An 11,764-nucleotide genomic window follows, 5' to 3' on the forward strand; every position below is an offset into this window, starting at 1 on the left:
AGCGCGCAGCTGTATAAAGTTTATCAGTACGCTTCCATGCAGACCTATGTAATATTTGCCTTATCTTTTGTTTCCCTCCCCCCACCTTCCTCTTGTGAAATCAGATAATTTCATCCGTAAGTATTCTATTTGACTCACTGTCTGACATTATATGAGCATAAGTCAGTAATAATTTATCTTTGTATTGTATATAATTCATCTGCACATTGATTTTGTTTTCTTCTTCTTTCTTTTACACTTCTGAAAACAGGTAATTTTCAACCTTTTCATTTGCACCTACATTGGATTCCTTTGCTATGTAAGTATTCTTTTTGATTCACACTTACCAAATTCTCACACACCAGTGTAATATATAATTTAGATGTTTTTGGTGATTTATTTCATCTTTATGGTGATCATTTCTTTTTCTTCCTTTTTTTTTTTCTCTGAACAGCAGCCAACATCCAGAGAAGAAGAAAAAAAAACATAAGCCATATATGCGCAACTAAAGGCTCTTTTAAGAGCCATCATCATTGCATGACAGGTGTGTACATAAGTTTTTTTGTTTTTGTTTTTGCTGTCATTTTAGATTTTATTTGAGTCATATAGAGTCATTCAAATGTTTTGTTTGTATGTTATTTGGTACCTGTTTGGTGGCCGAAGCCAATAATGTGTGTTTAAAGGTAAAGGAATAGTTTAGGGCTGTCACTATAACTTATCTATTAATAGTAAATCTTGTTTTTCCCCCACTAACAGATAGGACGTCTTTTCCGTCTTTGTAAGTAACACTGTCAAACATTCAGATTTAAAGATGCAATACAGAAATCGGTTCTCTCCATCAGCATCTGTTTTTGAGACATAAATATTACATATTTGTGGAGTGGTAAAAACAAACAAAAAATGATGACATGATAATTTGCTTATTACACAGCATAGAAAAATTGACAAAACATAAAATATTGATTTGAGTTTAAAGTTATTTTGTCTTTTTTTTTTCTTCATTTATGTTTTCCAGTAGATTGGATGTCTCGTCTATCTATGTAAGTAACATTGTCAAAACATTACACAATTAAATTTTTTTTATTATTGAATGGAATTTTTGCATCTGCAGTATGTTTATTAAACACTGAAAGTATATACATATTTGTGCATACAAAATCCAAATTTCTCAAAACTATGTGTAACATATAGATAATATAGGAAATGTGCAGTGTTTGATCTATAGAGTCATTCTGGGAAACATGCTTAGTTTCATGGATTTCTGATGCAGAGTTGAATGCTGTAATAGTAGTTTTGTCCACCAGAGGGGGGCCACAGGATCATAAATTGTTTAATCTTTTTTTCTGTCATTTTACATCAGTTTAACTGACAAATAAATACATATAATCAGTAAAAAAATGTTTTTTTATTTTTTATTTAAGTGCATAGCTGTTAATCCAGGCTGTGTTCCGGTCCAATTCGCTCTCTCTGGTGAAGCTCACCATGTAAGTGCTAGAATACAGCAATTTGTTGGCCATGATCATGCAGGCTTTGTTCGAGCTATGAACAAATCTATTTTGTCTTTTTTTTGGTCGTCTACAGTAGATTGGACATCTTGTCCATCTAGGTAAGTTACATTGTTAAACATTTCAGATGTAATACATGGTGGTTTTTGCAATATCTTTATAAGGAAAGTAGGGAATGGTGATTACTAAGATAAAAAAATATATATAGAATTTCCTCCTCTGTCCTGTTTTCAACAATTAACTTGATAATGATTAATATGATGGCAATGTAGTTCAGTTCTTATTTACATTTAATGATTAAATTATTTTTGTACTAGCCATGTTTGTTTGTGTTAAGAATGGAACTAACTTGTTTTTTTTCTTCTTCTTGTGTTTGTGTGTGTGTTGTCTATCCTGTCCTGTCCTATCAATACCTTTATATCCATTTCCACTCAAACTTTTATCATTTTTATTTGCCTAAACCTTTGCCATTCTGTACTTTCTCTTCACAAACTGCTAAAATAACTGGCCTTGCATTTTAAAACGCTGCTGCTCTGCTTGCTGCTTGCTTGCTTGCACCCAAACGCAACCTCCCTGCAATCTGCCCATGCAAAACATACCAAATGCACATAAGCAGCTTGCTAACGCACCTCAAAAAAATGAGCCAGAAAACCAAAACTTTGGAACCAATAACCAAACCCAAACTTTGGAACCAATAACCAAACCCAAACTTTGGAACCAATAACCAAACCCAAACTTTGAACCCTATAACCACCCAAAAATAAATATTTGATTTACAGTGCCCGAAAGCCTGAAAGAGGGACCAGCTCCAGTCTGCCCTGCTGCCTTCATGATCTGAGGACTACGTTGGAAAATCAACATCCAAACACACACACACACACAGTCATTTGTTTGATAACCAACTGTTTAGCTTTACATTACATAGTGTTCATTGTCTATAGTCTTGTATATCACATATTTAACTTTATTTAGCTTTTGTATAATTGACTGCTTTGAATCAGCTCTTATTATTTAAAGTGCAGTTGCTGTTCAGTAAGTTCAGTCTTGTAACATCTATATTGTATAGTTGATTTCACAATCTTTTGGGTGTCATTTTATAAAGCAGTCTAATATTGTTTGGTGATATCGGTGGTTAGCATTTTACAACTTTATCTCATTTTATGTATAACATTTAACCTAAGTTACAATTTTATTGCATACAAACTTAGCATTGCATTAGTTACGTTTCTGTATTCTTTTATATCACATAATTATCTAGCAATTACATTACAGACAGCAGATTTATATTACATTGTTTCTTATTTGACTTAGTTGATGTCCAACTGATATAATACAAAGAATAAGAACTGTCATTTGTTGCATAAGTGTTTTTATTTGGTGTTTCGTAAACTGCTAGCATTTTCTTTCACTAGCTGCATCTTCAGAAACAAAGATTCATTTAATTCTACACGGTTTTCATATTCTTGAAGGAGAATTTGACGACTACATAAACTTGAAAAAATATATTAACTTTGAGTTCCATTTAATTTCTAAGTATATATTCAATAAGTAATTTAATACATTATTATTATATTTACTACATTTATTTATCAGTGTTGACATCATGCCAAGAAAAGGAAAACGGAGGGAATCTCAGAAACAGCGCAGAAAGCAAGAAGCTTCGTTTGGCACCAGTAGCGGTACCAACTCTGTATCAATTATGATCGATGCAAACCCGTATGTTCTGTCTGTTACAGCATCCCACTGTCAAGGCGATTCTAGGTACAACATTTACTCCAGAGGCCATCAGTGTACTTGCAATGCCTTAATGTTCCTAGCTTTCCATAATGAACGTAATGAGCTTCTCGGTTTCGATTTAGACCGCATTTTACAGAAAGGCGATGCAGTTTACACTAGTGTCAAACGAACACTGCAGAGCAAAGGACAATTTGTGTCTAATTTGTTCAACTTTGATGAGCTGCCAAGCACAATTAAGACCAACTCAAACTGCTACAACATCCTGAAACATCCTACGAGAGTTGGATTTCTAAAAGATTCACCTGCACTAGGCGAGTATGTAAACCTTGAGAATACTCTGCAATGCCTCAGAGCGGATGTGAGTGACGCGTTGCTGCTGTGTGGATGCTCGTGTATCGCTGTATTCAGAGATCGCTCAGGGAGGTTTGGTTATTTTGATTCTCACTGCAGAACAGCATATGGAATGCCTGATGAAGATGAAAGCACAGGTACGGCCGTGATGTTGACCTTCTTCCGTTTAGAAGACCTGATCGAGAGGCTGATGCTATTGTTTCAATGGTGTTTCGATTTGAGAGACCAGCAACAATTTGATCTGCTGCCTGTATCGTTCTTTAACCGGATAACCGAAAGCAGTGTACGTCCTGAAGTCTCCCCGAACTGCTGTGATCTTGATGTACAACCATCTGTCTCTTTTGAGAATAAAGCTCTGTCAAACAATGAACAATGCAGGTCTGCTGATGTCTCACAACAGTGTGTCCAAGATCCAGTTCAACAACCATCTGAGATTACCGTTAATGGAGCCACATCAACTAATGATCAAGACCACTTGACTTATCAAGATAAAATAGATGTTCTAACTACCGTCACACAGAATCAAGACAGTAATAAAAATGTGTCATTCAGTGAACTTTCTCATGGTATGCTGTCACAGGATCAATTAGCGTTGTCGGCTCCAAATCATAAATATTCACAATCGACAATCAAGAAGACAGAAAAACTGAACAAGACTCAAAAGCGAAAGGCTTATTATAAAAAAAGGCAGAAAGAAATGGTTCAGAGGCAAGGTGTTTATGACAAAAAACAGGCTGTACGTAAAGTCTATGATTATAAAAGAAGTAGTGAATCCAGGCAAAGACTTAAACAAGCCATGAAGAACAAGTATTGGAATAATATGATTTACAGAGAAGAACACAAACAAGCAATGAAAAACAATTATAAAAATAGTAATGAATACAGAGAGAGAAAAAAGGCTTATGTAATTAGGAAGTACAGAAATAATGAACAATTCAGGGAGAAACAAAAGAATTATATATTGCAAAATTACAGGAATGATGCACAATTCAGGGAGAAACAAAAGAATTATATAATGCAAAATTACAGGAATGATGCACAATTCAGGGAGAAACAAAAGGACTATATATTGAGAAATTATAGGAACAATGTTAAATATAAAGAACAGCATATGCAATATCTTGTTGATCGATATTCAGAGGATCCAATTTTTAGGCAAAGGCAAATAGACCATTATACAAACCGATGCAAAAATGATCCTAACTTCTATGAAAAAAGGAAGAACGTTTTTAACCAACGTTATCACTGTGATGTACATTTTAGGGCTCGTCAGAAAGAATATAATTTATTCAAATCTAAAAACAAAATATCTGCACTCAAGGTACTTCACACAGTACGCTGTGCACAAGACATACAGCACAAATACAAAAACATGTATCTGATGCGCCAGCAAAGAGACACGTTACAAAATAACCAACCTGACGCAGTACAAGATCCGACTGTGTTAAGAGCCCTAAATATTTTCAGAGATGTTATAAAACAGGGGCCAACTTATGTCTGCACATGCTGTGCCAGAGCGCTCTTCTCAAATCAAGTCAAATCATGTGATCGTGAGCGCTATCAGAAGAATCCAACAGTTGCTTCGGTTTGCTTGACTGGAAACTATGTTCACGTCTGCTCCGACTGCCATGATCAATGTGCCCTGGATCACCGGAAAACAGAGTGGATCTGTCACTGCTGCCATAATACACTATTGAGTGGTCTGATGCCAGACATTGCTTTAGCCAATCAACTTCAGTTCGCTCCCATTCCTCCAGAACTCTGCGATTTGAATGTTCTTGAAAGACACGTTATTGCAAAGTACATTCCTTTTGCTAAGATTGTTACACTACCGAAAGGCCAGCAAAGAGCTATAAAAGGCGCCGTGATTTCTGTTGCATCTGAAGTAGAAACAACAGTGAATTGTTTACCCAGACCAAGAAGTGAATCACAACTGCTTACAGTGAAACTGAAGAGACGTCTGTGTTACCAAGGTCACTATCAGTTTCAGACTTTGAACATGCAAAAGGTTTTGTCTGCTTTAAGAAAGCTAAAAGATATCCATTCAGAATATAAAGATATCTTCATTAATGCAGAACTCTCTGAAGAAGAAATGTTTAATGAGCATGAACAGTGTGCAAATGACATCAGTGCTTCTGATGAGGAAATGGATATTGCAAGCAGACAAATTGAGAACACTGAAGAACAGAGCAATGAGAATGAACACAATGATGCAAACGATGACACTACTGCAGAAGAGCAATCAAGAGGCCTTGCCTTGGACACATGTCTTCAGCCCCCAGATCTCGGCCATCAGCTGTTGACTTATGATGATGGAATATTTTGCATTGCCCCAGCAGAGAGAAACACTCCAGTAAACACTTTCAAAGTTCCTAAACTTGAGTCTATGGCATTTCCAGTGCAGTTTCCGATGGCAAGAACACATTTGATGAGCCTGGCAGAGCAAAACATGTTTCCCCAGCAGATACTTTAACTCTAGACTATTCTCTATTGACAATCGTTGTAGCGAAGGATACCAACTATATCTTCTTTGCGCAGTTTGTGACTGAAATGAACATGGCCACATCTAGTATGTCTATCCAGATGAGGAAAGCAAAACCCATGACTCGTGATGGACGTAGAATAAACTGTTCACTGCTGCAGGACAAGCATGAGTTAGAAAAGCTTGTAATAAATAAGGAAGCTACACGATTCATGCAACCATTAAGAGGGACTCCAGCATACTGGGAGAAATCTCTCCGTGATTTGTTTGCTATGCTGAGACAGCTGGGCACTCCTACATTTTTCTGTACATTTAGTGCTGCTGAGATGAGATGGCCTGATGTGATTACTGCTATTAAAGCACAACAAGGTGAAACTGTGAACTTTGCTGAGTTAGACTGGTCTGAAAAATGTGAAATCCTCAGAAGCAACCCAGTCACAGCCATGCGGATGTTTGAAAAACGAGTTGAAGCCTTGATGAGAGATTTGATCAATTCACCTGCTCGACCTATCGGTGAGGTTATTGACTTTTTCTACAGAGTGGAATTCCAGCTACGTGGCTCTCCACACATTCACTGCTTATTTTGGGTGAAAGATGCTCCAGAGTTTGAAAAAGATCAAGATCAGGATGTGTGTGATTTCATTGATAAATATATCTCATGCAAATTACCAGACCCAAACAAAGACCCAGAACTACATAAAATTGTAAGTGAAGTGCAGATGCATAGTCGTAACCACTCAAAATCCTGTAGAAAGAACAAGAAGCACTGCCGGTTTGGATTTCCTAAACCACCCATTAGCAGAACCATGATATCCCGGCCCAGGCCTCCTCCTGCAGATCAGTCTGATGAAGAGAATGAATCCGAGGAAAGACATTACACCAGTTTTGCAAAAGAACAGCTACAGAATGTGTGGGATCTACTGAATGACTCAACTCAGAGTTTTGATAGCATTACACAGCTACTTCATAAAGTAAACATGACTTATGAAGAGTACAAGAAACATATTGATACTATTTCTACATCAAGTTCAATATATATGGAGAGACGACCACAGGACTGCTGGGTGAACGGCTATAATCCAATGCTATTAAGAGCCTGGGATGCAAACATGGACATACAGTTCATTCTGAACCCCTACAGCTGTATCATGTATATTGTCTCAGTACATTTCAAAAGCTGAACATGAGATGAGCGATTACCTTAAAAAGTGATAAAAGACTCAAGCCATGATAACCTGTCTGAACGTGAGTGCATGAAGCAGGTCATGAATGCCTATTCAAAGAACAGAGAAGTCAGTGCTCAGGAGGCAGTCGCTCGCACATGCAGTCTGAAATTAAAATCATCATCACGTGCTGTCATATTCATACCTACTGATGACAATGCTGTAAAGATGAGTTTACCAATGAGCTGCTTGCAGACCATGGATGATGACATAGAGAATGTGTGGATGACTGGATTGCCAGACAAGTACAAGGCCAGACCAAACAGACCTGAATTTGAGAACATGTGCATGGCTGAATTTGCAAGTGAATACCGCATTGTTTATGCAGGTAAGAAAAAAGGTAAAAATGTTTTGCCACTTCAAAAAATTTGGGACACATACAGAAAAGAACAAGGGGAAAACCTGCTGTCATTAGATTTGCACGTTTCTCAGAGCAGAAAAACCCAGAAAAATTCTATGGAACTTTTCTAAAGCTTTACTTGCCATATCGCTCAGATGAGCAGCTGAAGTCCACAAGATTTCCGACATATGAATCATTTTTTGCATTTGCTTCTGTAAAACTACCAGGAACTGATGAACTGCAGCGTGTGTACAATATTGTAAATGAAAACCGTGAGAAATATGAAAAACATAATGAGGCTATAGAAAAGGCAATTGAGGATTTTGAACAGAATGGTCCAGTTGAAGATGCATGGTCTAAATTGGCTCCAGCAAATGAACTGATCCGTTTGGAGAGCATATCAGAACGTGAACCCACTGATCCTAATGATGTGAACGAGCAGGACGATGTCCCTGAATACACAGCATCTACCTCTGTCAGTAACACAGCTATGCCACTCGTGGAAGCAACCCAACAAAATCATGCACAGATTCGCAAAATGTACCAGAGCTTGAATCAAACACAAGCTTCCATATTTTATGCAGTCAGAGACTGGTGCAAAAGATGTGTCTCTGGTGAAAACCCACAACAATTTCTGTATTTTTTGAATGGAGGAGCTGGAGTTGGTAAATCACACGTTATCAAATCTATTTATGCAGAAGCAACCAAGATTTTGCGCAGGCTTCCATGCATACAAGAGCATACTGACATTTCCAAGCCAACCGTTCTTTTATCCGCATTCACGGGAACCGCAGCCTTTGGAATCTCAGGAAAAACACTCCATTGTCTACTGAAACTCCCAAGAAGCTTGAAGCCTCCATACCAAGGCTTGGGAAACAGCTTGGATGAAATCAGGGCAGACCTTTCTAATGCACACATTTTAATTATCGACGAAATATCAATGGTGTCAAAACAGTTGTTTGCCTATGTGAACTGGAGACTGCAACAGATTAAAGGAAACCAGAAACCTTTTGGTGGCTTATTAGCTGTAGGAGATTATTATCAATTACCACCTGTAGGAAGAGCAAAACCACTCTGTGTGTATGAGGACCATGTGCTGGACTTCTGGACAGATAATTTTCAAATGATAACTATGACACAGATCATGAGACAGAGAGATGATCTTGCATACGCTGAGCTGCTCAACAGACTGAGAGTAAAAAAGAAGCATGAGAAGCTGACTGATGCAGACAGGTGCATGTTAGAAACTGTCATAAGATCCTCCCCTGAAGAGTGTCCCACTGATGCGTTACACATCTATGCAACCAATAAAGAGGTAGACAATCACAACACTGAAGCCATATCCTCCCGCTTTTCAAATATCAGTACCATAAATGCACATGATTACAAAAAAGATCCCCGAACAGGAGAAATGAAAAGGCAAGCGGCACCATTTAAAGGAGACAATCGTGACCTTATTGACACACTACAGATTGGTATTGGTGCACGAGTGATGCTAACCAGAAATATTGATGTGGAAGATGGACTGGTTAATGGCACTTTTGGCAAGGTGGCAAAAATAACTCATACCCGAGATGGATTGGTTCAATTAATTGGTCTTCATTTAGATAATGTGACTGCTGGACAAAAACATCGCAACAAAGCACCTGATGGAGATGACAACATAGTCTATATTGAGAGGTCAGAGGAACCACTGAAAAGAAAAGGAACAATTCGGAGACAATTTCCCATGAAGCTTGCTTTTGCATGTACCATCCATAAAGTGCAAGGAATGACAACTGATCACGCTGTTGTATCTCTGAAGCACATATTCGAATCAGGCATGGCATACGTTGCACTCAGCAGAACAACATCACTCAGTGGATTGCACATTACTGACTTTGATGAAAAGAAAATCTTCTGTGATCCAGAAATAAGTGCCTCCTTGGAGAACATGCCAAAAGCAGATTTTCACATTATCCAGCCCATCCTACATATCGAACAGGATTCCAACCTTAATTCAGCTCTTAAAATCATTCATCATAACACAGAGGGACTGGAGTGTCATATGGATGATTTAAAATGCCACCATGAGCTTCTCTTGGCTGATGTTTTGTGCCTCACTGAAACACACCTGTCAGGCTCAGATGTTCCTGCACATCTACATCTGGATGGATACACCATGTACAAACGCAACAGGCATGCATCCTACACAAACTATGCACATTTGGCAAACAAGAATGGTGGTGGAGTGGCCATTTATGTGAAGAACAGCTTTCAGGTTTGTCCTCTGATGTACATACAGAATGTTACTGACTTGGAATATTTGGTTTTGAAGATAGAAGCCCCCAAACAAGCACTTCTTGCAGTAATCTACAGACCACCAAGTTATAATTTGGCAGAGTTTTTGGCACATCTGAACGCCCTCTTGACATCTCTGGAGATCATCGATTTCAGGCCTCTAATCGTTTGTGGCGACTTCAATGAAGATCAGCTTTCTCATTGCAACAAACCTATTCTCAATTTGTTTGAAGATAAAGGATACACACAGCTAATCAGCACCGGGACAACAGAAAAAACACTCTTCTGGACCCTGTCTTCATAAGCAGCGCACACGTAAACGTCAGAGCAGGAGTTCTACAGACCTATTACAGCTATCATGATCCTGTGTATTGTGTTTTAGAATAGATACATCAAATATATAAAAATATGCATCACACATTCAACAAGCTGTAAGATAACATCTTTATTTTAAGAAAAAATAATGCTAATACAAATAAATGTATACCACTAAACGGTTCACATTTTGTCTTCTTCGCGTGTGTGCGTGTGAGAATGTGTTTGATATAGTGTGTGTGTGTGTGTGTGTGTGTGTGTGTGTTAGATAATGAATGAATGGAGAGTGAATGTCCTTTCCAAGGATCGCCACCTTGACGTGGTGGAAAGGCTTGTGTGTTCCAGTGATCCCAAGAGTGAATCATTCTAGAGTTTTTTTACTCCAGTTTGACTTGCTTAAGGGTGAGGTTCCAGACTAAGTGCGATCCAAATGGGCATTAAGTAAATAAAATAATTTTTGAAGCATAATTACTTGACTTTGTCTTTCTTTATCCACAAACACATTCAGACACACTCACTCACTTACACACACACTCACTCACACACACACACACACAGACACGCACACTAACTCACACACTCCCGCAAAGTATATTTATTAAATTAGTTTGTAGTTTAAATTAGTTTAAAGTTTAAATTAGTTTTTAGCATTTTTTAGCACTTCGCTAGGCGATGCTAGCATGTGTTAGCATGATGCTAGCACGTTTTTAGCATGTAACCCCATCTGGTTTTAGCTATCTAAAGTAGTTTGAAGTTTAAAGTAGTTTGAAGTTTAAAGTTTAACTTAGTTGCTAGATAGATGGATGGATGGATGGATGGATGGATAGATAGATAGATGGACATACAGACAGATAGACAGATAGATAGATAAATAGATATTGACCCTCAGATAGATAGATAGAGAGAAACAGAGATAGATAGATAGATAGACCCTCAAATAGATAGATAGAGAGAGAGAGAGATAGATCGATAGATAGATCGATAGATAGATAGATAGATAGATATTTACCCTTAGATATATAAAGAGATAGATATAGATAGATAGATAGATAGATAGATAGATAGATAGATAGACATTGACCCTCAGATAGATAGATAGATTGATTGATTGAATCTACAGTGTGAAACATACAGTGTGACCAGTGTAGTCTGATTACAACATTAATGACTCTAATGAGCCAGTTCTACAGTGTAGTGTTAAAAAAGTTTAACTTAGTTGCTAGATAGATAGATAGATAGATAGATAGATAGATAGATAGATAGATAGATAGATAGACACTCAGATAGATAGATAGATAGATAGACACTCAGATAGATAGATAGATAGATAGATAGATAGACACTCAGATAGATAGATAGATAGATAGATAGATAGATAGATAGATAGATAGATAGATAGATATTTACCCTTAGATATATAAAGAGATAGATATAGATAGATAGATAGATAGATAGATAGATAGATATTTATCCTCAGATAGATAGATAGATAGATAGAGAGAGAGAGATATTTACCCTCAGATAGATAGATAGATAGATAGATAGATAGATA

The 11,764-nt window shown here is 37.4% G+C and overlaps 1 long non-coding RNA gene across 1 annotated transcript; it reads left to right on the plus strand.

Moving 5' to 3' along the window:
• Window positions 1-433: 433 nt before the first annotated feature.
• LOC127652236 (uncharacterized) lies at window positions 434-2,590 on the plus strand. The gene is made up of 6 exons (XR_007971687.1): window positions 434-523; window positions 736-757; window positions 995-1,019; window positions 1,401-1,463; window positions 1,561-1,585; window positions 2,101-2,590. It is a non-coding gene; the product is annotated as an uncharacterized LOC127652236 (long non-coding RNA).
• The last annotated feature ends 9,174 nt before the right edge of the window (window positions 2,591-11,764 follow it).

Source organism: Xyrauchen texanus, chromosome 11 (assembly GCF_025860055.1).
Source record: "Xyrauchen texanus isolate HMW12.3.18 chromosome 11, RBS_HiC_50CHRs, whole genome shotgun sequence".
Lineage (NCBI taxonomy): Eukaryota > Metazoa > Chordata > Actinopteri > Cypriniformes > Catostomidae > Xyrauchen > Xyrauchen texanus.